This window comes from Abramis brama, assembly GCF_963993115.1.
Source record: "Abramis brama genome assembly, chromosome: 4".
In the NCBI taxonomy this organism is placed as follows: Eukaryota; Metazoa; Chordata; class Actinopteri; order Cypriniformes; family Leuciscidae; genus Abramis; species Abramis brama.
Genome location: NC_139966.1, coordinates 55,602,378 through 55,630,144, shown reverse-complemented (window position 1 = coordinate 55,630,144; position 27,767 = coordinate 55,602,378). Strand labels below are relative to the sequence as shown.

Below are 27,767 nucleotides of genomic sequence, written 5' to 3'. Positions count from 1 at the left end.
GGTTCGCGAATCAGTTTGAATGATTTGTTCAGTTCCCTGCACGCACTGAATCGTCTTGAGCGGGAATTAAAGAACATCACGAGCATTGGACGAAGTGGAAGACATACAGTCAAGTGAAAGCAAATCTGCAGCGTATTTGCAGCTCATCTCTTCATCAGTTCAACATCTGCGTATGCATGTCAGCATCATTCATGTGAACAATTCCACAGGTAGGTACAGCTACATGCGATTTCATTTCATACAGGCAATACATTTTGCAAACAGATCATTAGCCTACGCAAAGTACACGATATCACTACTACAAAGTATGATATTACCAGTTTTTGGACATATAGCTTAATTTATACATTAAATAAGACAACCAGCAGTTTAAATGCGCCTGCAGAAATATACATTTGATTACATTTTGGAGAGCATATGCGATCAAGTGCAGTTGATCGTGGTTTGAGTTGAGATAGCAGCGGTCACGAGGGCGAGGCGAGCACTTGTGAATGTGTTGTGTACTTGTGAATGTGAACCTTCTTATACTGTCTATGATGTGAACCGTTCTCACTTTCTCCTTCGGGTGTCAGTGCATCCGTGCACATGTCTAAACGCAAAACTCGCAGGTTCTCTTTATTTTGACATTGTCTAATTATTAATATTGTCTAATTGAGATGATAACTTTTACTTGAGTAAATATTTCAAGTAGCCTACTTGTACTCTAGTACAGTTTTTGGATACAACTCAACCCACCTCCGTCTTTAAGCCTCGGTGCTCTGCCACATTAGAAAATAATTATTATAATGTAGTAATTATAATGTATTAAAATTAGAATACAACCACATTTGACCGAAATAATTTGCATACAATTCCAAAACAGACATCTTGGATAAAGCTAGGTAAAAAAAATAAAATAAGTTAAATATTTTTACAGAGGCAATTTTAAATATCTGTTTTTATCATTCCATAAATAAGAAAATACTGTCAACAGCCAGAAAAAAATATATATTTTCACCATATTTTAAGGAATAAACTTAAATATGTATGGCAAATAATATATATACAAATCCCTTTTTAAAACCCTTCCGAATACGGAATACAACTGTAAGTTTGGTGAATGTAAAGCTGCTAAAGTGGAGATTTCTGACTTTTAAAGGTATTGAAATTGAAATCTACAGATGCAAATACATAAAGTGTGATAAAATAAACACTTAAAAGTGTATTTTAGGTGATTTCTTTCCACTAGTCTGAAAGAGGAAAGGTTGGATGCAAAATCTCAAAATTGCCCAGTGCATGAATAAAACAATGGTTTTGCTGGTTATTTCTTGCCTAAAGTTTTCAAATACTCTTCAAATTATAACAAATGAAATATTTTTTTATATATACACAGTTATGTATGGTGGAACATTACCTTTGTTGTGTCTTGAATTCTGCTGTAAATGTGAGTCAGTGGCTTCTATCAGGTTAGAGAGACTTTGTGCAGCAGCCCATGAACATTTGAGGTCTTTATCAGGGCGTTTCAGGAACAGGGCGCAACCATCATATCACATGCGAGGCTTTTTTTAATTTGAGTATATGCAACAACAAAAAAACCCCCATCAAACCTGAACATCAAAAAGACTGAAAAGACAAGTATGGCATTTATTGTCACTGCACTGACATGAGCACAGAAATTGCTCATTGAGTAAAGCAAGTTAAGCAACATACTGTAGGCTACATTAATACTGTACAGTTTCTTGTCAATTTTTTTTAAAAATCAAGCAACATTAAATACACACTTTAAAACAAATTCAAGTATTAAACATTTATGTCACATGCTGAAAGTAGAAGATGCTGAGTGAGAGAGAGATATAATGGCCTCATACAGCTCTACTGCCCCTGTCTGTAATTTTCCACTGATAGGCCTACCCATTCCTTCTAGTTTATCAGTTACCATTAATTACATAATAGCTGCCATGTAGAAGTAGGGTGGTTTGTTTCAGCAAATATCCTATCTCCTGTCTGTCAGATCTTATTATTCCACACCAGCCAGTAAACAGTCTGAGATCGGCAGATAAATTATTGCTCCAGGCACCGCGGTCCCAACTCAAGCGAAAAGGTGATCGCGCCTTTTCAATAGCTGGTCCTGGGTTATGGAATAACTTGCCGCTTGCCATCCGCTCTGTCCCCACTTTGCCTTCTTTTAACCCTTTGGTGTTCTTCGGGGTCTTTTTAACCCACAAATGACATTTGCTGAATTTTTTTTAAAAATTCTCTTTGTCCAAATGGCATTAAACTTTGTACGGCTCTCAAACCTTTCTAGATCTACATTTTTTTTTTTTTTTAATTGTATTGATATCTGTTTTTATGAAAAAAATAGTCACACTCGTGGTCTTCGGGGTCCCTGGAGACCCTGCATAGAATATGGACAAAATTCATCATCAAAATCAGAAACAACGCAGAACACACATAGACAGAAATGAAGTGGCACTCTTCTAACAGTGCTAAAAACATTCACAATGCAAAATTATCATGCTCACACGCACACGCACACGCATGCACACACACACACACACACACACACACAGAGGAATACATTTGTGAGACTATAAAATCTGCTCTCTTATAATTTGTCACATAAAATAGTCCAAAAATGCGTAACCACCACAAAAATTAATTTGGTGACACTGACACATCGACAATGTGAGCAATCACACACACGCACATACACACACATAAACAGAGAGAGAGAGAGAGAGAGAGAGACAAAAGTTACTGCTTTATTTGCTCATTTGTTATGCTGTTCAGTTCATTGCATTTTGATGTTCATGTCATGTATTTGTACTCCGTATACAGTGAGGAAAATAAGTATTTGAACACCCTGCTATTTTGCAAGTTCTCCCACTTAGAAATCATGGAGGGGTCTGAAATTGTCATCGTAGGTGCATGTCCACTGTGAGAGACATAATCTAAAAAAAAATCCAGAAATCACAATGTATGATTTTTTAACTATTTATTTGTATGATACAGCTGCAAATAAGTATTTGAACACCTGAGAAAATCAATGTTAATATTTGGTACAGTAGCCTTTGTTTGCAATTACAGAGGTCAAACGTTTCCTGTAGTTTTTCACCAGGTTTGCACACACTGCAGGAGGGATTTTGGCCCACTCCTCCACACAGATCTTCTCTAGATCAGTCAGGTTTCTGGGCTGTCGCTGAGAAACACGGAGTTTGAGCTCCCTCCAAAGATTCTCTATTGGGTTTAGGTCTGGAGACTGGCTAGGCCACGCCAGAACCTTGATATGCTTCTTACAGAGCCACTCCTTGGTTATCCTGGCTGTGTGCTTTGGGTCATTGTCATGTTGGAAGACCCAGCCTCGACCCATCTTCAATGCTCTAACTGAGGGAAGGAGGTTGTTCCCCAAAATCTCGCAATACATGGCCCCGGTCATCCTCTCCTTAATACAGTGCAGTCGCCCTGTCCCATGTGCAGAAAAACACCCCCAAAGCATGATGCTACCACCCCCATGCTTCACAGTAGGGATGGTGTTCTTGGGATGGTACTCATCATTCTTCTTCCTCCAAACACGTTTAGTGGAATTATGACCAAAAAGTTCTATTTTGGTCTCATCTGACCACATGACTTTCTCCCATGACTCCTCTGGATCATCCAAATGGTCATTGGCAAACTTAAGACGGGCCTTGACATGTGCTGGTTTAAGCAGGGGAACCTTCCGTGCCATGCATGATTTCAAACCATGACGTCTTAGTGTCTTACCAACAGTAACCTTGGAAACGGTGGTCCCAGCTCTTTTCAGGTCATTGACCAGCTCCTCCCGTGTAGTTCTGGGCTGATTTCTCACCTTTCTTAGGATCATTGAGACCCCACGAGGTGAGATCTTGCATGGAGCCCCAGTCCGAGGGAGATTGACAGTCATGTTTAGCTTATTCCATTTTCTAATGATTGCTCCAACAGTGGACCTTTTTTCACCAAGCTGCTTGGCAATTTCCCCGTAGCCCTTTCCAGCCTTGTGGAGGTGTACAATTTTGTCTTTGGACAGCTCTTTGGTCTTGGCCATGTTAGTAGTTGGATTCTTACTGATTGTATGGGGTGGACAGGTGTCTTTATGCAGCTAACGACCTCAAACAGGTGCATCTAATTTAGGATAATAAATGGAGTGGAGGTGGACATTTTAAAGGCAGACTAACAGGTCTTTGAGGGTCAGAATTCTAGTTGATAGACAAGTGTTCAAATACTTATTTGCAGCTGTATCATACAAATAAATAGTTAAAAAAACATACATTGTGATTTCTGGATTTTCTTTTTAGATTATGTCTCTCACAGTGGACATGCACCTACGATGACAATTTCAGACCCCTCCATGATTTCCAAGTGGGAGAACTTGCAAAATAGCAGGGTGTTCAAATACTTATTTTCCTCACTGTATAATATAACTGTTCATATCTGTTCTGTTACAGTTAGTAAATGAAGTGTAGATTACATTTGTACAATTATATGAAAAAAAGATTGAAATAACTGATAAACTCTAAAAACTCAACTTTTATCTTTTTCAGGTTTGATTCTAATCATAAAGTAACATTATTGAAAAAAAAAATTCACTACAAAAAATGCTATACTTTGACAAAAAAAGTCATTTTTATTGTTAGAATTGTGATTTCATAATATTTAGATATGAATCCAACTGGAAAAACTTGTGAAAAGATATCTTTCAGTTATAGTCAAATAGCAAATAACATACAGGGCCCTATTTTAACGATCTGAAACGCAAGTGTCAAGCGCAAAGCGCAAGTAACTTTGTGGGCGGGTCTTGGCGCTGTTGCTATTTTCCCGGCGGGATAAATGACTCTTGCGCCCGGCACAAATCTAAAAGGGGTTGGTCTGAAGTAGCTTCATTATTCATAGGTGTGGTTTGGGCGTAACGTGAAATAAACCAATCAGAGAGTCATCTCACATTCCCTTTAAGAGCAGGCGCGTTTGTTCTAAAGCGGATTCCTATTATAACGGCGGATTTGCCAGGCGCGCGCCAGGAGTGGTTCACAGCCAAGGAGAGCAACGCTCTCGTCAGGGACGTTGGGGATGGAGAAACCCACCCAAATTAACTTTGGTTAAAAAGGCGTATGATAATTTGGGTAAATATGTAAACTAGATGTATGCTTTTATAATAAATTGTCTATCTATCTATCTATCTATCTATCTATCTATCTATCTATCTATCTATCTATCTATCTATCGTAATAATGTATGATTTGCAAAAATGAAAACTGCTGCTTCTGTGTAGATGAGAGAATCAAAGTGTTTGCGCGTTGTGCACACGCTACATTGATTATGGCCAAGCATGCGCCCTTAAAATAGCATATGAATAACATGCGCAACGCGCCACTGACTTTAAACTATTTTTTTCCTGGTTAGTGGCGCAATTGTTTTCTAAACCTGCAAAATAGCATGAAGGAACGTTTGCGCCGGAACGCGCCTCCTTTTTTGCGCTGAACCGCCCTGGGGAGCGCAAGTGTATTTCCTAGTTTAGCGACATGCTTCTGTGGAGGGAAAAGCGCGCTTTGCGCGGGTGCAAAATAGGAATGATACATGCGTCGGTGTACAAAGTCAATTGCGCTGGGTGCAAGATAGGGCCCATAGTGGAGCTCTATAGCCATCTAGTGGCTAAAATGATATTTTTTTTACTTTTAAACTACATTTTCCAAAATATGGGCAACAATTTTACACTAAACCATGTTATATACAGGCCTATATATATATAAAAAATATATATTTCATTTATTTATATAAATTTAAAATATATCATAAATCCTCAAAAAACTGCACAAATGTGGAGTAAAAACATTAATAAACAGAGTAAAATATAATATATATAAAAAAAAAGATATACTTGCTGATTATAATGGAGTGTATTATACTGGAGTGTATTATAATATACTGGAGTGATTAGCGCAACACCTGAAAAGCACCGTTGTTTCTTCCGTCAACAAAACTCGCTCCTCACCACGAGGCTTCTCGGGTGCTGCGAGCAAATCACTCCGCCCAAGTAGCAGTGCTTCGCCTTCTGAGAATATAGTTCCCAGTATGTATACGGTTAGAATATGGCTGTCTCTCATGTGACCTTGTTATTTGTACACGCTGTGACTATACAAATCACAACATGTAGATAGGAAAATGTTGGCGTTATTTTGTCACTTATTGGGAGCAGTATGCTAGCTGGAGCCGTTTACCTCCAGTCTTTGTGCTAAGCTAGGCTAGCGGTGGGTGCATCAGACAGAGTTACGGCACGCATGGAGATGAGAAGGGTATGTGTGGACTTATCTAACTCTGGGGGATACGGTGAATAATCTAAAGTCCCAAAAAGTCGGCGTGTTTCTTTAAAGTGTATTTAATTAAAAATTTGTACTGTATTTCTTCAAAAAGTGAATTATTAAAATTTCAGTTTTATACAGTATTTTTACAGACTTTTTACGTTGTCTTCCAAAGTAAATGGTTCATTTACAATCTTGAGCATGCTTTAACACTTTATTGAAGGTGTTTGATGGTAATAAACTCGGAAAAATTTGTAAAATAACAGTGTTTCTCTGTAGAACTTTTAATGCGGTCACTTTATTGAAGGTGTTGGATAGTAATAATCCAGGAAAAATCCATAAAATAAGTGTTGTGCACTGTAAAAAAATATAAAAAAATTGTAAAATGGCTATCAAACAAAAACCATAAAATGATAGTAAAATATATTAATTCAAATGTAAAATAACAGTGTTTTTCTCTGAAACCTTTAATGAAGTGTGCATTGAGAGATAAAATGGCCTCATACTTTATTGAAGTGTGCATTGAGAGATAAAATTGTCACGGTTCGCAGGTTTGTCTGTTCATTCTGTGTGTACTGCTCTGGTCTGATTGTCTATCAGCGTCAGCTGTGCTGACGAGCAATCAGATCAGCGGCAGGTGCGTCTCGTTTATGGGTCCTATTATTGTCCTGTGTTTGTCATGTTCATTGTCAGATCATTTGTTACTGGTTCTCTGTGTCTCGCTCTGTGCAGTTTACCTCCAGTTCCTGTTCATTTCGGACTATTCTGCCGTCAGTGCCAGTGCTTGGGACTGTTGCCCGAGTTTTGCTTCTCGCCGTTGTTTCCTTCATCATTCCTGTCTTCGAGGATTTCAGCCCACTGCAGTCTCTGCGCTGCCAAGGACCTAACTGCCGACCAGAGACTTTGTGTTTACCATCCTGCCTTGTCTTGTTCTCTTGAGATTTCTAAATAAACCTTATTCTCATTAGCAATTGGATCCAGTGTTTTCGTACCTGACATAATGAACTGAACCGTTATGGATCCAGCGAATGTTACTGAACTGAGAGACATTTTGAATAACAACAACGCTCGTTTTGATCGTCAAGATGAGCAGATTACGGCAACCGGTCGAGCAGTTCAGGCCTTGGTAGGGCAGGTTTCGGACCTTACCAACCAGCTGCAACATCTGAGAGTCGAGCCTGCCCGCACGCCCACTGCGCCTAACCCATCGCTGTTCCACCCACTGACCGACCTACCAACAGCACGGAACCTCGTCTGCCACCTCCTGCTGCTTATTCGGGTGAGCCCCAACTCTGTCGTGCATTTCTGACGAAATGTTCACTGTTCTTTGCTCTGCAGCATTCATCATTCCCCACTGAGGAGTCCAAGGTGGCGTTTGTAATTACGCTGCTGTCAGGACGAGCTGCGCTGTGGGGAACAGCAGTATGGGAGCAGGGACATCAGTGTCTTGAGTCGTTCCAGACCTTCAGTAATGAACTCAGCAAAAGGTGTTCGTGCTTGTGTCTGGCAGAGAGGCGGCCAGAGTGTTGGCGGATCTACGGCAGCACAACAGGTCGGTGGCAGACTATTCCATCGAGTTTCGGACACTGGCCGCGGAGTGTAAGTGGAACAGTGAGGCGCAGTGGGACATGTTTCTGCATGGGTTGGCCGTCCGTATCCTGAACGAGATTTATACTCTGGACTTACCCACAACGTTGGATGGTTTGATTGACCTGACCATTCGAGTGGACGCACGGCTACAGCGTCGAGACCTTCATATGCAGAGAGGCCTGGTTCCGGACATGGAGATTCGTCCCGTCATCCCTCCATGCGATACGGTCGGCCCCTCATTCGATCCTGAACCCATGCAGGTGGGCAGAGCTCGCCTCTCCCGGGAGGAGAAAGAACGGAGAAGAGCACAGGGACTCTGTTTGTATTGTGGAGCCGCGGGACATTTTGCGGTGAAGTGTCTGGTAAAAGTCAAGGCCCGTCAGTAGTGAGGAGGTTACTGACGGGTGGCATTTCCTTGGATGAATCCTCCCGAGAATCTACGCTCCTCCCGGTCAGACTGCAGTGGGATGTATGGGATGTATGTATGCCAGGTGTACTGCTGCTTGTCTGTCCTCTGCAGGTCCTGTGTGCACACCTGTCTCCAGTTGGCAATCAATTAGTGTGCACACCTGTTGGCAATCAGCAGGAGATTGGGAGCTGGTAAAAAGGGAAGAGAACAGGCAGACTGATGTTGAGGCGTATGGAGAGCAGACGTCTATAGCTTACCAGAGCTGGGTGATATTGCAGTGGCGTTCGTGGAGTTCCTGCAGTAGCGTGTATCAAGTCTGACCCTCGTGCTGGGGTTTACTCTCTCAGTGGAGAGAGGGTGGTAAATACTAATGTGTTTTCCTTTTGTAGTTGTGTTGTAGTTGTTTTTTTTTTGAGACTTACCTTTTTGTATCTGTTGTACCTTTTGGTTAATGAATGTTGTAAATAAACGCCATACTTACTGATAAATCGGTGTCCTTTGTTCCTTCAACCCGAAATGGTTTTATTATTGTCACCAACCTCCTCCTCCCCTGGATTTTCCACTGGTGGTTCGTAACAATTTGGGGGCTCATCCGGGATAATTGTTTTCCCAAACACTTTGGGTTGTATGGAACAAAGCTGTAAGCAGTTATCGTTTCTATTGGTGTTGAAATTGTTTTGTGTGGGTTTTCACTATCCAGTCTTTCCAGAGAAGACCTTTTCCCCAGCTAGTTAGAAGTGTCTAGCTGTTCTGCAGTCTTTCCATCGGGCACTTGGTTGTTATTTTTCCTTTATTATTTTTGGGGCAAATCCTGGGTGGGGACGAGATCCCTGTCGGGGGTAGGCTTTCGGGGCCCCGGCCGCCGAAGTTTGCCTTTAAAGTCGCCTCGAGCCCGGCGAGCCCCAGAAGACAGTTTAGGCTAAGTTTTGGGTAGGCAGGTCCTGGGGGAAGTGGTTATTCTTTGAGGAAGCTGGTGTGTGACTGCTTTATTGTGTAACCTACGCGATTTTTTTGCGAGTCTGCGTACACTTGTTGTTTGTTGCACTGTTGGTTAGTGTTTCGGTTTGTGTTAGCCAGGTAGCTATTGTGGTGAGGATGGCTGCGTTTAGTTTAGAAGAGTTTGTAGCAAACCCTACGCTAGAGCAGCTGGGTGGATGCAAGAAAACGGACCTGTTTGCTATTGCTAAACATTATGGTTTTTCTGCGTCTAGTTCCCTGGTTAAAGCAGAGTTGCGGGCAGTTGTGACTGATGGGTTAGTGCAGAGTGGTGTTTTTAGTTCATTAGATTTGCCCGCCGGGGCAGCAGCGAAACAATCTGGTCCGGTGGTAGAGGAAGTGGCCACCCCACATGATGTGACAGATACACCCGGTGTGAAGCGGGGCGAGGGTAGGCAGTTCACTCTGCCGAGGTATAATCCATTGTCCTCTTCTAATTCTGAAGGGGACGCGCGGCTGAAGGTTCGTTTGGCTCGGCTCCATTTGGAGAGGGAGGAGCGCGAACGCGAGTACCAGTTCAGGAGGGAGTTAGAGCTTAAAAAGATAGAAGCTGAGTCAACCAGGGTGTTGGAGCTAAAGAAGTTGGAGGCGGAAACCGCCATAAGAATGCGTGAGTTGGAGTTGCGGTCAGCACAGTTTCCAGCCGCTGTTGCCGGTACAGTGTCATCAGGATCTAACGCTACTGGTAATTTTGATGTAAGTAAACATATTTCTCTGGTCCCTGTTTTCCGTGAAACTGACATTGAGAGCTATTTTACTGCGTTTTAACGCATTCCTGTTGCCCTGAATTGGCCAAAAGATGTGTGGGTCATCCTGTTACAGTGTAAACTGTCAGGGAAGGCTCAGGAGGCGTGCTCATCGTTGTCTGTGCAAGACAGCCTCTCCTATGAAAAAGTTAAGAACGCAATCTTGCGAGTGTATGAGCTAGTGCCAGAGGCGTACAGGCAACGTTTCAGGGCTCTCAGAAAAGGGGTAGGCCAGACTTACATTAATTTTGCTAGAGAACAAGGGATTTTGTTTGATAGGTGGTGTGCTGCGTGTAAAGCCGATGATTTCTCCTCAGTTCGCGAGTTGATGCTGTTGGAAGCGTTTAAGAACTGTGTGTCTGAAAAGATTGTCGTTTATCTTAATGAACAGAAAGTAACCACACTGCAGCAGGCTGCCACGCTTGCTGATGAGTTCGCTTTGACACACAAGAACACGTCTGTCAGACATTACTCGTTCTCTTATGATGATACTGTAAAGAAGCCTAGTAACACTCAGAGCATTCGTGTTAGCTCAGGGGCACAGGGGGACAAACGTTGTTTTTTTTGTCATAAACCTGATCATCTTATTGCAGATTTGCTCTGTATAAACGAAAGCCCCAGCCTCCAGTAGCTAAACCACTAAAAGGAGTTGGGTTGATTAAGACTGTATCTCCCTGTGGTAGTCAGCTGGTTTTGAAAGAACCTGATGAATGCTTCAGGCCATTTATTTCCAAGGGACTGGTATCCCTCACAGGTAAACCTGAGGATCAGCGTCCAGTCACAGTGCTGAGAGACACCGGTGGCTCACGCTCATTCATCCTGGCTAACGTACTACCATTGACTTCTCAATCTGCCTGTGACGTGAGCACTGTAGTTCGGGGTATCGGGATGAGCTTTGTGCCTGATCCTTTACATTCCATTCATGTGCAGTCCAAGCTAGCATCTGGTTTCTTTCCCGTAGCTGTTCGGTCTTGTTTTCCTGTTGATGGTGTAGATTTTATCATGGGAAATGACATTGCTGGCGGAAAAGTTTATCCGGACCTAGAGGTGGTGGATACTCCTATCTCTGAAACTGAACCTGACGAGTTGGTTCAGAAGCACCCTGAAGTGTTTTCGGCCAGTGTGTTGACTAGGGCGCAAGTTCGTAAGCAGGTCCAAGGGGTGGATCTCGCGGATTCACTATTTTCCTCTGTGTTAAGGGAGGACCAGCTGCCTTCTAGTGGAAAGGCAGAGAACGGTCTCAAGAAGGGTCCTGTAAGTGTTACCCCCTCTGTCACTGTCTCTAAGAAAACATTGCCATTAACCTGTGAAGTCCTTGTCGAGGCTCAAAAGAGTGATCTCACCCTGGCTAAATGTTTTGCTACAGCTGAGTGTGATGTTAGTGGGTGTTCAAGTCTGCAGCGTTTTTTTATTGAGGATGGGGTGTTGATGCGTAAGTGGGTTCCTCGGGGTGGGACGGCAGATGATCTGACTGATGGTTGTGACACTGTTTATCAGGTTGTAGTTCCGGCGGGATGGCGTCAGTACATGCTAGGGTTAGCGCATGAACATTTGTGGTCGGGCCATCTAGGTGTCACCAAAACTTACCATCGTGTGCTCGAGCATTTCTTCTGGTCAGGCATTAAGGCAGATGTAACGCGCTATTGTAAAACCTGCAGTACATGCCAAATCGTTGGTAAACCTAACCAGGTCGTGCCTCCTGCCCCGCTGCATCCAATTCCCGCTGTTGGAGAACCCTTCGAGCATGTTATTGTGGATTGTATTGGTCCCTTGCCTAGGACTAAGTCAGGGAACCAGTTTTTGTTAACTGTGATGTGCGTGTCCACCCGTTTTCCGGAGGCTGTGCCATTAAGGAACATCACCGCTCCCACTATCACGAAGTCTCTAATTAAATTCTTTACTACTTTTGGATTGCCAAAAGTTGTACAGACCGACCAAGGTACTAATTTCCTGTCCAAGATTTTCCGTCAGACGTTGCAAGAGCTGGGAATTTCACATTCCGTGTCTAGTGCTTATCACCCTGAATCACAAGGTGCGCTTGAGCGTTGGCACCAGACGCTTAAGTCCACGTTAAAGAAATTCTGTTATGATACAGAAAGAGACTGGGATGAAGGTGTGCCGTACGTGCTTTTTGCAGTTCGCAATGCTAAGCAAGAGTCTTTGGGGTTCAGTCCGACTGAACTTGTGTTTGGTCATAGCGTGCGAGGACAACTTAAGGTATTGAAGGAGCAGTTGGTGTCTGGATCCTTGCCGAAGGTTAATGTATTGGATTTTGTATCCCGGAACAGGGAGCGGTTGCACTGTGCCACCTCCTTGGCAAAGAAGGCTCTGGCTCTGTCACAAGAAGGCATGAAGCAGCGGTTCGACAGAAAAACGGTTGAACGGCAATTTAAACCAGGTGAACAAGTGTTGGTTTTACTGCCTGTGCTCGGCGCTGCCCTTACTGCTCGTTTTTCCGGACCCTATGTGGTGGAAAACAAAGTGTCGGAAACTGATTACATCATTCACACACCTGACCGTAAAAGAAAGAAACGCCTGTGTCACGTTAATATGTTAAAGTCTTATCATTCCAGAGAAGTGGCTCAGGGGAAGCAGGAAGAAACCCCGGAGACTCCGTCTTACGTCTCCGCCTAAGGGCTGATTATACTCACTTTCCGCTCCAGAGAGGGAGGCCATGGAGAAATATATTTCTGATTCTCTAGCAGCCAAACTCATCCGCCCTTCCTCCCCTACTGCAGGGGCGGGATTCTTCTTTGTGGGTAAGAAAGACGGTTCCCTGCGTCCTTGTATTGACTATCGAGGACTGAACAACATCACGGTAAAAAACACTTATCCTTTACCGCTGATGTCTTCGGCTTTCGAGAGACTGCAGGGAGCTTCCTTGTTCACAAAGTTGGACCTTCGTAACGCCTATCATTTGGTCCGCATCAGGGTGGGGGATGAGTGGAAAACCACCTTTAACACCCCCAGGGGGCATTTTGAATACTTGGTCATGCCCTTCGGCCTGTCCAACTCCCCCGCGGTTTTCCAGGCACTCGTCAATGACGTGCTGAGAGACATGGTCGATCAATTCATATATGTTTACCTGGATGACATATTGATTTTTTCTTCGTCTCTCCAGGAACACGTTCAGCACGTCAGACGAGTGCTTCAGAGGCTGTTAGAGAATGGGCTTTTTGTCAAGGCGGAGAAATGCGTTTTTCATGCACAGTCTGTCACCTTTTTAGGATATATCGTGTCGTCTGAGGGGGTGCGCATGGATCCCGACAAGATTCAGGCAGTGGTGGATTGGCGAACTCCAGATTCCCGCAAGGCCCTGCAGAGATTTCTGGGTTTTGCCAATTTTTACCGCGTTTTATTCGCAACCACAGCCAACTAGCCGCGCCTCTGACTGCCTTGACCTCTACCATGCCAACCTTCAGGTGGTCTAGTGCAGTGGAGACTGCATTTACCAAACTCAAGGACTGCTTTGTTTCAGCCCCCATTCTTGTCGCCCCTGATTCCTCCCGTCAGTTTGTGGTGGAGGTCGACGCGTCAGAGGTGGGGGTAGGTGCGGTTCTCTCCCAACGCTCCTCCGCGGACGGCAAGGTACATCTGTGCGCTTATTTTTCTCATCGTTTGTCACCCGCCGAACGCAATTATGACATTGGTAATAGAGAATTGTTGGCAGTCAAGTTAGCCTTGGAGGAGTGGCGTCATTGGTTGGAGGGCTCGGGGGTACCTTTCATTGTTTGGACCGACCACAAGAATCTTGAATACATCAGATCCGTTAAACGACTTAACTCTAGGCAGGCTCGGTGGGCACTTTTTTTCGTTCGATTCGATTTTTCCATTTCCTACCGTCCAGGTTCCAAAAACATCCAACCTGATGCATTGTCCCGTATTTTTGACCAATCAGAACTCCCGGTTTCTCCCGAGTCCATCGTTCCACAGAGATGTGTGGTTTCAATGCTAACTTGGGAGATCAAATCGAAGGTCCGCACGGCCTTACATGGGGTAGTAGTCTAGATGGAAATAGGGGTCCACGCGCACCCCCCGGCTTTTTTTATGCCACCTGATTTTTTTTTTTTTTTTAAGTGTCTATTTTCAGAATCTGCCAGGTACCAAGCTGAAATAATGTCCCAAAGGCTTCATTTTTAACCCTTTGCTGCACCCGACCGGAACCCGAAAAATCAACAAATTATATAGAAAGTGGCATAACATTTGAAGTAAACAACATACAGAGACAAATGAACACATTTTCCCATACAATTCTGACCCCAGGAATTTAATGGAACGGTTATTTTTGACATTTGACAACATATTGACCCTATTTCTGGTCAAAAATAGCATAAAATGGCTAAAGATGTGTAGAGGATCAACTATATTTTCGTTTTCTCAAGCGCATAGGGTGATTTTTTTTTTTTCACAACCTGTTATTTCTTTATCATTCAAGTGTCTATTTTAAGATTAAATTGGGTACCAAGCTGAAATAATGTCCAAAATGCTTTATTTTTAACCCTTTGCACCAAACCCGAAAAATCTAATGTGATATAAAGTGCCATAACTTCTGATGTAAACAACTCACAGAGACAAATGGACACATTTTTCCATACAATTCTGACCCAGGGAAATTGTTATTTGTTATATTTTACAACATCTTGACCATCTATGGTCAAAAACAGCAAAAAAAAAAAAAAAAAAAGCTAATTTGACAATGTTTTTATTATACTAATAGCAGCCTGAAATGGGGTTTATTTTAACCTTTTACTGCACCTATCCCGAACCTGAAGAAATTGAAAATAGCTTTACTTTTGAAGTAAACAAAACAAAGCAAATTAACTTAAAAAAAAGAAATACAGAAAAAATTCCAAAAAGGTCCAAAAAGTTGCCTAACTGCCAGTTTGGGAATGTTGGGGCTTTGCAGTTGGCAGTTGGTGGCCGTTGGTTGGTAGCTGCAGATCGCCATCTTCCACTGCTCTCTCTTTTGGAACAATTTCAGTAAGTATTTGAAACTATAATTAAGATATACCTTTGTAGTCATAACTAAGTCATAAGTAATTTTTCAACAGTTTTTACTATAGTCACAGGCTTTCGGAAAGCAAGAAGCTATCATATCTGCACAGTATCCGAGATATGAGACTCTGTGAAGCAGCCAGTTCACCATACCTCATGATGGATATTTGTGAACAGATTCCATTAACATTAGAGGACTTGCCTTTGGATACAATTGGCCATCACCAATACTGCTATAAAAGCTTTACAAGGAAAATAGATTGTTTACAAGTGTCAAAGGCTTCTACATCTGGTGAATCATCATCATTGAAAAAGGACTCTCTGCGCCATATCAAATCTCTGTCAATTCAATCTGAAGGAGCTCCAAGAAGGTGTTCCTTCTTGTTTCCCAATCAGTGCATTTTCTGTGACAATGCAAAATCCAAGTTCAAGGGCAAGACTGAAGAGCTTACAAAGTTGAGATAGTAAATTTGTTCCTAATCAAAGGGAACACTCAACCACAGAACAGCTGGGTGAGTTTTGTATTGGCTTATTGGATACAGTAAATGAAGACTGTCAACTTCTTTTCAATACTATTTCATCACCAAAAACACTCCCACTCTCTGCTGTATATTCATAACCAAATATTTCAAAACCAACAACCAAGCCACATAAACAATGCCATTGGCACTAGTCTACCTTGCAGACATGTCTCTTAATGCACATAACTTTTCACCTTTTTGCACAATCTTGAAAAAAGTACTATTGTTGAAATTCTCAGATTACGCAAACTTCAACATTATTGTCCACTACCCTTATCCACTTACCAGCTAATGTTAGTGAACCGCACCCAAGCAAGCACACTTCGCAGTTCCTCCAGAAATGCATTTTTCTAGGTTTTTTTGCTCTCTGTTCCCCCTGCTTGTGATTTTTAGTTTCGTTTCTGTGTGAGATCCGGCTTATTTCCAGCAATTGTTTTAAGTGAGTATAGGCACTTAAACTATGAACAATGAACTATAACAGAGTCAAATGAGGATATCCTGTATTTGTAACAATATTAAATATCCTCTGTTTTCCTGTATGGAACAGAATCAACTGAGCAGCAATCTGGTTTCTGTACTTGGTTCTCCCTGTGCACTGTAGGGCTTCACAAGGTCATTGCAGAACACTGTAGATAATTTAATCGCTTTCGAGCAGGAACCGAGGGTGAATGGGGAAGTAGCACACCTACTTTGTGCAGAAATAGCGAAACTTCTGTGCAAAGGGGCCATAGAACCGGTACCTCTTTCTCTGAGCGAGTCAGGCTTTTACAGCCGTTACTTCCTTGTGCCCAAGAAGGACGGAGCTCTCAGAACGATCCTAGATCTGAGATATTTGAACAAAGCTCTTATGAGAAGACCGTTCAAAATGCTCACAACCAGACAGATCCTCGCGCAAATTCGCCCGGGGGACTGGTTTATTTCCCTCGATCTGAAAGACACTTACTTTCAGATTCAGATAATACCCCATCACAGGCCATTCTTGAGATTCGCCTTCGACGGTCAGGTATATCAATACACTGTCCTGCCGTTCGGCCTGTCTTTGGCACCCCGTACATTCAAGAAGTGCATGGACACGGCTCTCGCTCCCCTGAGAAATCAGGGCATGCGGATTTTGAACTATTTGGACGATTGGCTGATTCTAGCACAGTCAGAGAAAGAACTTATTTCTCACAGAACAGTGCTTCTCAGCCACCTGGAAAGCCTGGGTCCCACGGTCAACTGGATCAAGAGCTCATTACTGCCCAGTCAGTCAGTCTCGTTTCTGGGTATAGAACTGAACTCTGTGGCAATGACGGCCCGGCTGTCGACACAGTGCGCGCGTGTCGCATTTCAGAGGATGCTGGGTTGTATGGCATCAGCTGCAGCAGTGCTTCAGCTGGGTGGGTCTACTGCGTACGCTGGTTGAACGCTCAAGTGCCTCACCGGTCTTTGGCCTGTGGTCAGACCAGGAGAAATGCCTTCATATAAACTGTCTGGAGATGATAGCGGTCGAGAACGCGCTGAAGCGTTTCCTCTCACACATACGGGGCCACCATGTTCTAGTCCGTTCGGACAACATGTCCGTGGTGTCCTACGTGAACCACCAGGCGGTGTCAGATCCAGGAACCTCGGCAAACTGGCAGAACGCCTTCTCGTGTGGGGTTGCGCTCGCTGAGAGCCACGCATGTACCGGGCCAAGAGAATGTCGGCCCAGACAGACTGTCCAGGGACAACATTCCCCCGGGAGAATGGTCCCTGCACCCTCAGACAGTCCAGTCACTATGGCGCCTTTTCGGCAAAGCGGAAGTCGACCTTTTTGCGTCAAAAGACAACGCTCCGATCTCGCTGTTACCACAGGTAATCAAGAGGATCAGGGAAACACGCCACTCAGTGCTCCTCATAGCCCCGCGATGGGAGAACCAAACCTGGTTCCCAGAGCTGGTGAGGCTGTCGCACTTAGCCCCATGGCCGATCCTGGTGAGGAAAGATCTTCTCTCTCAAGTCGGTGGATAGATTTGACATCCCCATCCAGAGTGCTGGTCTCTGCATGCATGGATAATCAACGGATACCCGTTGCCTTGCCAGAAGGGGTCGTGAACACGATCACACAGTCTAGAGCTCCTTCTACGAGAAGACTTTACGCATCTAAATGGTCAGTGTTCTCCAAATGGTGCGCTAATAAGAGCCTGTACCCACGCACGTGTGGGGTTTCGTGGGTGCTTTCCTTCCTTCAAGAGCTGTTGGACAAGGGCAGGTCCCCTTCCACGCTCAGTGTATGTTGCGGCTATTGCAGCGTTCACGGAGTCGACGTGCAGCCGTGCAATAGGAAGGAACGAGCTCATCATCCGCTTCCTTAGAGGAGACAGGAGGATGAACCCCCCGCGGCCACCTTCGGTTCCATTTTGGGATCTTTCTGTGGTCCTAGAGGTCCTGAAAGTGTATCCCTTTGAACCGTTAGAATCCGTGGACCTAAAGTACCTCTCGCTCAAAACCATTTTTCTGATAGCTCTGTCATCAGTAAAACGTGTGGGGGATCTACACGCGCTATCTGTTAGCCCCGCATGTCTTGAGTTTGGACCAAATGACTCTAAAGTTATCCTCAAACCGAGACATGGATACGTCCCCAACAGTGATGCGCGGGTTGATCCAAAATGAGCAGGTGCCTGCGGTCACCCGCGGTTACCCGTGGTTACGAGTCATCCAAAAATATTTGTAATGATATTCGGGTCGCGGTCGGTCGGGTCATTTGAAATTAAACCTTTGTAATTTATATAGTACTATATATATATATATATATATATATATATATATATATATATGTCATATATTTATAATGACAATAAATACAAAATTAAGGATAATTTTTGGCTTCAGATCTCGAGAAAAGATGACTTTACCCGTAGTGTAAGCAACTTACGCAATACTCGTTCCCTCTTCTAGAGAGAACCGAGTTTACGTTAGGGTAACCGGGTACGTTACGGCACGCACGGGAATGAGAAGGTTATGTATGAACTCTCTCTCAGATCATTATCTAGTCTCGTGTAAACTTCATTTAGCCAAGGCTGCAAAGCCGACTCCGTGTTTCAAATATGTTAGACCTATTACTTCTGCCACTAAAGATTGCTTTATTAATAATCTTCCTAATCAGTTTCACCATCTCAGCATCCCAGATAGCTTAGAAGAACTCGATATTGCAACAGAAACTTTTAACTCTCTCTTTTCCAGCACTTTAGACACAGTTGCTCCGTTGCGCTTAAAGAAGATTAAAGAAAATAGTCCAACGCCGTGGTACAACGAGCACACTCAGGCCCTTAAGAGAGCAGCCAGAAAAATGGAGCGCAACTGGAAGAAAACAAAACTAGAGGTATTTCGCATTTCATGGAAAGAGAGCTCGATTGCTTACAGAGAGGCCTTAAAAGCTGCTAGATCTGCTTATTTTTCAAACCTATTAGAAGAAAATAAACATAATCCTAGGTATTTATTTGAAACGGTGGCTAAACTAACGAAAAAGAAAGCTTCAAGTACCGAAGTTTCCAAGCAACACAGCAGTAATGACTTTATGAACTTCTTCACTTATAAGATTGATAATATCAGGGAGAAAATTATAACTATGCAACCGTCTACTACAGTATCGCATCAGGCAGTGCATTGTAGTCTCCCGGAGGAAAAATTTGATTCGTTCGTTGCTATAGAAGAGGAATAATTTACTAAACTCGTTAAATCATCTAAATCTACAACATGTATGTTAGACCCTATACCGACTAAGCTACTGAAAGAAATACTTCCAGAGGTCATAGATCCTCTTCTTAATATCATTAATTGATGATTAAACCGCTTGTTAAAAAACCGCAACTTGATCCTACAGAATTAGTCAATTACAGGCCGATCTCGAATCTACCTTTTCTGTCAAAGATATTAGAAAAAGCAGTATCTTCACAACTGTGTTCCTTTCTTGAAAGAAATGATATCTGCGAGGATTTTCAGTCAGGATTTAGACCGTACCATAGTACTGAGACTGCTCTCGTTAGAGTCACAAATGATTTGCTCTTATCATCCGATCGTGGTTGTGTCTCTCTATTAGTGTTACTCGATCTTAGTGCTGCATTTGATACTATCGACCACAACATTCTTTTAAATAGACTCGAAAATTATGTTGGCATTAGTGGAATTGCACTAGCATGGTTTAAATCATACTTATCGGACCGTTATCAGTTTGTAGCAGTAAATGAAGAGATGTCTCATCAATCACAAGTTCAGTATGGCGTACCACAAGGCTCAGTACTAGGACCACTGCTGTTCACTCTGTACATGCTACCATTAGGAGATATCATTAGGAAACATGGCATTAGCTTTCACTGTTATGCCGACGATACTCAGCTCTATATTTCTTCAAAACCTAACGAAACTTACCAATTCACAAAATTAACGGAATGCATAGCGGATATAAAAAATTGGATGACTCGTAATTTCCTACTTCTAAATTCTGAAAAAACAGAGTTTCTAATTATTGGACAAAAAACTTCCTCACGTAATAACCTAGAATACTGTCTAACACTTGATGGCTGCTCTGTTAAGTCTTCGTCATCAGTTAGGAACCTGGGTGTGCTCTTTGATACCAATCTTTCATTTGAAAGTCACGTGTCCAGTATCTGTAAAACTGCATTTTTCCATCTTAAAAATATATCTAAATTACGTCATATGCTCTCATTGACAAATGCAGAACAATTAGTTCATGCGTTCATGACCTCAAGGCTAGATTATTGTAATGCTCTACTGGGTGGTTGCCCTGCACGCTTAATAAACAAATTACAGCTAGTTCAAAACGCAGCAGCTCGAGTTCTTACCAGAACCAGGAAGTATGACAATATTAGCCCGGTTCTGTCAAAACTGCACTGGCTCCCTATTAAACATCGCATCAATTTTAAAATATTGCTGATCATGTACAAAGCACTAAATGGTTTAGCTCCGCAGTACTTGAGCGAGCTCTTAACGCATTATAGTCCTTCACGTCTATTGCGATCTCAAAATTCCGGCCAGTTGATAATACCTAGAATATCAAAATCGACTGCTGGCGGTAGATCCTTCTCCTATTTAGCACCAAAACTTTGGAACAGCTTTCCTACCATTGTCCGGGAAGCAGACACACTCTGTCAGTTCAAAGCTAGACTAAAAACACATCTCTTTGACCTAGCGTTCACATAATACATTATAGACTTCTATAATTCAATGTTAGGCTGCATAGATTAGGTCAGCTGGAACCGGGAACACTTCCCATAAATCCTGATGTACTCGTTACATCATAAGAAGAATGGCATCTACGCTAATTTTAGTGTCTTTGTTTATCCCGAGGTTTTCCCACAGCCTGCCGGATCCAGGCCGTATCCAGATCTGATGAAGGACCTTCGCCTGGACCCGATGACAACGCAGTGCTGAAGTGCCAACTAGTCTCTCCCTATGGAAGATCCCTTTACCACTCTACAGATAAAGCGTTGTCGGGAAACTCAATTCGCGTATCTACCCCGAAATGATCAAATAAAATAAAATTCTGTATCAAAAATTATAAGGAAACACCAGTACTTTGTTTAGGCTTGGTTTGTAGGGAATTACAAACCTGCGTACATATATTCAAACGCACATAACTATAGAACCAATTCTAAATGCGCATGTGAACGCCATCAGCGTTTCTCACAGGTTCGCGTTTAAAGTCTATGTAGAGAGAATTGTGTCGTCTTAGCGGCCCCTAATTTAATAACAAATGATTGTTGCGACGGAAGCGATTTAATCATAACTAACCTTAGCTGGAAAATAACTTTACTAAAGAACCGCTATAAAGCCAAAACAATCTCTGTTACCATAAATTATACGTTTATCTCTGTAAAGCTGCTTTGAAAGAATCTACATTGTTAAAAGCGCTATATAAATGAAGATGACTTGACTTGACTTGACTCATCTAACTCTGGGGGATATGGCGAATAAGTTAAAGTCCCAAAAAGTCAGCGTGTTCCTTTAAAGTGTATTTAATTTAAAATTTGTACTGTATTTCTTCAAAAAATGAATTATTAAAATTTCAGTTTTATACAATATTTTTACAGACTTTTCACGTTGTCTTCCAAAGTAAATGGTTAATTTACAATCTTGAGCATGTTTTAACACTTTATTGAAGGTGTTTGATGGTAATAAACTCGGAAAAATTTGTAAAGTAACAGTGTTTCTCTGTAGAACTTTTAATGCGGTCACTTTATTGAAGGTGTTGGATAGTAATAATCTAGGAAAAATCCATAAATTAAGTGTTGTGCACTGTAAAAAAATAAATAAAAATTGTAAAATGGCTGTCAAACAAAAACCATGAAATGATAGTAAAATATATTAATTCAAATGTAAAATAACAGTATTTCTCTCTGAAACCTTTAATGAAGTGTGCATTGAGAGATAAAATGGCCTCATACAGCTCAACTTACTGTCTCTGCAATTTTCCACTGATAACAATTCTTTCTAGCTTTCTGTGTCAGTAAATTTGTTGTTTCACATGCCAGTATAGGGTACAATGGGGCTAAAGGCACACCTTAAGAAAATGTGCTTTTCACAATAGTGTATGACTGCAGAAATGTTTTTTTTTTTAATTGAACATTGATGGGAGCAACAGATTTTGTGAGAAAATAAATCATAAAAGTGCTTTGTTTTGTTTAAAATGAATATAAATGTGTCACAGCCAATTCCCCATTAGCATTGTCATTTCCCTGTGTATATAACCCTGTCTGTTTTAGTATGTGTCACGGAGTCCTTGTATTTATCATGCCACTTCAATGTTCTGTTCTTGTCTGCTCTTGTTTTGTGTTTTTTGGATTGCGCGTTTGATATTTGACCTATGCCTGGACTTGACCGGAGGCCGTGCCCGAGCAGCCCGCTGTTGCCATAGCGGCTAAAAGTATGTTGGATTATTTTTCGACGCTATTCAAGATCCTAGAAATTCCCAGGACTGTTCACGTCACGTCTGCCGAGCCTGTGTCTTCGGACAAGATGGCCGCCGCCGAGCCTGTGTCTTCGGACAAGATGGCCGCTGCAGAGCCGGATCCAGTGTCTGCGGACAAGATGACCGCCGCCGAGACTGTTCAAGTCTGCAGAGCCTGTGTCTTCGGACAAGATGGCCGCCGCCGATAGCGTTCACGTCACGTCTGCCGAGCCTGTGTCTTCGGACAAGATGGCCGCCGCCGAGCCTGTTCACGTCACGCCTGCCGAGCCTGGGTCTTCGGACAAGATGGCCGCCGCCGAGACTGTTCACGTCACGTCTGCCGAGCCTGTGTCCCCTGACAAGATGGCCGCCGTTGAGCCAGTGGTGTCTGTTCCTGAGCCTGAGCCGGTGGTGTCTGTTCCTGAGACAATGGTGTCTGTTCCTGAGCCTGAGCCAATGGTGTCTGTTCCTGATCCTGAGCCAATGGTGTCTGTTCCTGAGCCTGAGCCGGTGGTGTCTGTTCCTTAGCCTGAGCCGGTGGTGTCTGTTCCTAAGCCTGAGCCGGTGGTGTCTGTTCCTGAGCCTGAGCCGGTGGTGTCTGTTCCTGAGCCTGAGCCGGTGGTGTCTGTTCCTGTGCCATGTCCGCCCAAGGGGTCGTCTCGCCCTGGCCGCCCGAGGGAGGGTCTCCGCCCTGGCCGCCCGATGGACTGTCGTTTCAGCCCTGGCCGCCTGCACGACCTGCTCCGCCCTGGCCGCCCGATGGACTGTCGTCTCCGCCCTGGCCGCCCGATGGACTGTCGTCTCCGCCCTGGCCGCCAGATGGACTGTCGTCTCCGCCCTGGCTGCCAGATGAACTGTCACTCCCTGTCCCCGTTTCCCTCCATGGACCTGGCCCCCCATCCCTCCCCCTGATCCTCCCCCTGATCCTCCACCAGTCCACCTCCCGCCTGGACTCTTGTTTTGTCTGTCACGTCTTGGAGCGTCTGGTAGCCGCTCCGTAGAGGGGGGGTTATGTCACTGTCTGGTTTGTGTTCCCTGGGTCACCACTAGATGTCCTCCTTCCTCACGGTGTCTGTCACATTTTGAACTACATTCCCCACGATCCTTGTCTCATCATTGCACTCAGCTGTCCCTTGTCATTAATCATTGCACTCAGCCAATTCCCCATTAGCATTGTCATTTCCCTGTGTATATAACCCTGTCTGTTTTAGTATGTGTCACGGAGTCCTTGTATTTATCATGCCACTTCAGTGTTCTGTTCTTGTCTGCTCTTGTTTTGTGTTTTTTGGATTGCGCGTTTGATATTTGACCTATGCCTGGACTTGACCACTGATTGCAGCAAGTTTCTGTTTTTTTTTTTTTTTTTTTGCTCTCTGTTCCCCCTGCTTGTGATTTTTAGTTTCGTTTCTGTGTGAGACCCGGCTTATTTCCAGCAATTGTTTTAAGTGAGTTTAGGCACTTGAACTATGAACGATGAGTCAGAGCTATAACAGAGTCAAATGAGGACATCCTGTATTTGTAACAATATTATATATCCTCTGTTTTCCTGTATGGAACAGAATCAACTGAGCAGCAATCTGGTACTTGGTTCTCAGTACTTGGTAGGTCATTGCAGAACACTGTAGATAATTGAACAAAAAATTATCTAGTTGCGTTGTGAGTAAAGTTGTAATAAAAATTAGGCTATGCAACTCCCAGTTTATTGGCAAAATTTAATTTCAGCTGTTTGCAATGAACAAATTAAACAAAAGAAATTGAAATAGTTCTGCAGTCTCAAAATTATTCAGAAGTTATTTCCTATTGAGAATGCTGTTTTCCCTTTCGTGCGTACTGGTGGAGATTTTGTAATCAAACCAACTGATCTGACCACAATTAAATCTGTTCTGCCCTCTTCCATTGCAGCCAGCAAATTGTTCTGAAATCGCAGACTAGATCAACGCTCAACTGAGATAATAGCGATGATGAGATAACAGGAGCACTAACCAAAATTCTTTGAAATCGGGCCGCCGACTTCATTCTCTCTGACGGTTGCCGCCGTCTAAATGAACCGCGGCTGGCTGGCGGCAAGCCGCTTTGAAATCGACCAGCCATGAGTGAAACTGACAGCATTTTAACTACTTTTCACATTTAAAGCGATTATAATTATTCTGTGAATTATATCAATTTTTGTTGTTGTTGTTGCTTCAAAGCCATTAGGGGTTATAACAGATTTGACTCTGATTCCATGATAAGGTTTAGGAAATTACATTTAAATTACTTTGAAACTCTGAAGCGATAGCAGATATGTAAAATATATAGAATTATTTTATTCACTAATTCTTTACATTTCTTTGATTTATGCACAATTTGAGATGCACCAATAGACCCAAAAGAATTCCTTTTGTAAAACTTACTTGGCAATAAATATCTTTCTGATTCTGATTAGTTTTTAAAATAAATATTTCATTCATGGTATGAACAAAACAAAGCAGAATAAATGGATGAAGTTAGATTTTTCACCAATGCTTGAAATCAGTGAACAGTGAAAGATATCTGCAACTTGGCCAAAATCTTGGGTTTGCTTTATATATTTTTTTATTAATTTGCGACCATGGTAATGTCTATGAGAAACATGAAAATCCCTGTTTTGACCTGGGCTGCGTTCTCCGATAATGTTGTCTCTTAGCGCGCTACGAAGACTCAAAAGGTACAACTTAACTACAGGTATACATTTCCTACGTGTGTTCTCCGAACTATACCTTAGGATGTTGCTTAAGGTAAACCTTCTTAAGTTCGACCTTAGCAGGTGCTGTCCATGGTGGAGGTGCTGAATAGGTTGATATCGATGCCTCGATGATCGATTGTGCGCTCTTTCCTTCACAGCGGTATAGGTAAAGTATTGAGAAAACAATGTTCTTTATAAAGAAGCGTTTTAGAAATAGTACAAACTGCATTTATCGGGGCTCATTGAAATATGTACATGCAGAAATAAATATGAGTATGTGTTTATAATTTAGCAAGTGTGCAATCCCAAACCCTCACGGCCATAAGTGTGTTAATGTTCTCCACAACGTACGCTGATTATCCACCAGCCATGTAGTTGACATACACTAACTGGCTCCGCGGACGGCGCCGTCTTTGATTTAAAACAAGTACTCGCTGTCTCGCTGCCATAGCTATAAAGTTTGTGTAAACTCATCTTTCTTTATATAGACTCATAAGCCTTTTCTGTCAAATGGTTCGCCAGCTGATGTGCCTTAGGATAGTAATTAAAAAAGCTAACAACCATTAGTGTATGGAAACTTTATTAATGAAAACACTTCCATACACTGGGTGTAGGCTATAACAACTTAAGTATTTTATGTGTAAAATTTTAAAGTAAAGTAAAAATGTAATTTTAATACTAAATCAGATTTTATATTAAATGTTCATATAAAATTTTCTATGTGTAATTAAACTGCGATGTAAAAAAGATTTTTGCGTAGTGGTGGCCACTAGCGGTATGAACCGTCAGCAGCGATAAGGTAGGCTATAGCTAAGAGCGCTCCAGACCAACCTTACGAATGTATGACTTACAGAAGGTATACTTAACTAAGAAGGTTTCGGAAAACACGTATTAACGATAAGGTACTTCTTAAGGTAGGCCTACAACTTAAGAACGACGTAGCGTTAAGGTAGTTTCGGAGAACGCAGCCCAGTGTTTTAACAGTAGGCTATTGAAAATAGTGCCTTTAGTTGTTTGTTTTATTTTATTTTTTAAATGTAGAACCAAGCCCTGAGGGAAAGCAATGCACGAGCAGGTGAGAACTTGCACTGTTTCTTAAATTGTACTTTTTTGTGTGTGATGTAAGTCCAAAATTACCATATGCCTTTCATTTTGTAGCTTCGGATGACAGCGGCTTACTTCAAGAGTAGGTGAAGCAAGTTCAACAAACAATGTTGAAGACGTTTGCTTGCACTGGGCAATCAGGTACAACTTGCAAACAGCACCTGTGGTTGTTGGTTTAATTCCCACTGGGGCTACCTGTACATGTAGGTAGACCTAGATATAAATGTCATAGTTAAGTAGTTGAGGGACCAGGACTGACTATTTTATTCTGGGAAACCCTGTAGGTGCAGATCAGACCCTTATGCTGTGACGTCTTGCAGAGTTTGGCGATGTTGTGTCTGTTGGAGTTATTCCTGTCAGGGGATCTGTTACTCCCCCTACACACCCAGGAAGATTTGCCGTGTCTTAACAGTTTGAAGCAGGATAAAAAGCTTCAGGAACAATTTGTAAGTTTGCCGATTATAACGCCATCTAAAAAGTAAAATTTAAGATTGTATAGGCCTACTGCATATATTACAGTCTGAATCCTTAGACTTTCACATTTTTTATTTATTTATGAGAAGCTTCAGAGAAATGTAATTTGTAACACTTTTTTGGATTTTCAGCTTGGTGTAGGGGATAAAGCATGTTTTAGAGACATGTTCCAAGTTTAGACCATTGTTCAAAGTAAGTTGGATATTTTTTTAATTATATTTAAGTAGATGTGTATGGCCTCATGCAATTCAAATGAAATGACAGATCTGTATTTTCTAAATTAGCCATCCGGAAGAACCCAACAACCCAGGATGCCACTGATGCGGTCTAAGTTAACGTTTCACGTTACCTGAAAGGAGCATCTGACCGTGAAGGCAGAAAAAGGCACCGCACAGCTGAGAGGGACCCACAGCCGACCACTTAGGCTGACTACTGAAACCCCAGAATCACTGACAACTGGAATCCTTTCTTTATCTTGCAGTCAGTAACATCAAGACCCCTAAAGAAGTCAGAAGTGTCACACTATACTCACTAACTGTGGAAATTACTTTCTTTTTTTTCTTTTTTCAAATAATGCTTGTAAGTCCTTGTGCCACAGGTCAGCATTGCAGTTATAATGGTCTATTCTACTCCAGAGCTTTACTATAAATTACTACCACTTATCCTATTGTTAGAAATGGCTTGTAAATGTGATGTCATACTTTGATTTATTTGGTATCCTGCACATTATTTGGTATCAAGTATTCTCTTTACTTGTCATAATGTTTACTGGTAATTTGTTTCACCCTAGAGCAGTCCTCCTCTTTATATGAACAATTATTGTAAGAGTTGTAATTTGCTTCTAAGGCTGTTTTTTATTTTTTTTTATTTTTTTTACCAAAATTTAATTAGAAACCTGCATGTTAGTATATTGATTGATTTATTTTTCTGTTATGTTTCAGTGATCTGACACATCTTGTTTAAATTACAGTTACTGTACTTTGAAATGTGGAATAAAAATGGCAAATGGA

At 42.4% G+C, this 27,767-nt stretch overlaps 1 protein-coding gene and 1 long non-coding RNA gene across 3 annotated transcripts in view; one reads left to right on the top strand and one right to left on the bottom strand.

Moving 5' to 3' along the window:
* LOC311080928 (cytidine monophosphate-N-acetylneuraminic acid hydroxylase-like) overlaps positions 1 to 1,511 on the bottom strand; it is a 40,150-nt gene extending 38,639 nt beyond the window's left edge. Inside the window, exon 1 of the mRNA XM_084111173.1 lies at positions 1,394 to 1,511. The gene's annotated coding sequence lies outside the window, so the exon portion shown is untranslated. The remainder of the gene's footprint in view (positions 1 to 1,393) is intronic.
* Positions 53 to 27,767, top strand: LOC311080942. 2 transcript variants are annotated; one of them, XR_014605765.1, is made up of 6 exons: positions 53 to 209; positions 26,221 to 26,254; positions 26,338 to 26,424; positions 26,568 to 26,729; positions 26,889 to 26,949; positions 27,042 to 27,767. It is a non-coding gene; the product is annotated as an uncharacterized lncRNA (long non-coding RNA). The 2 variants fall into 2 exon arrangements; XR_014605766.1 differs by lacking the exon at positions 53 to 209 and having other exon boundaries at positions 24,396 to 26,254.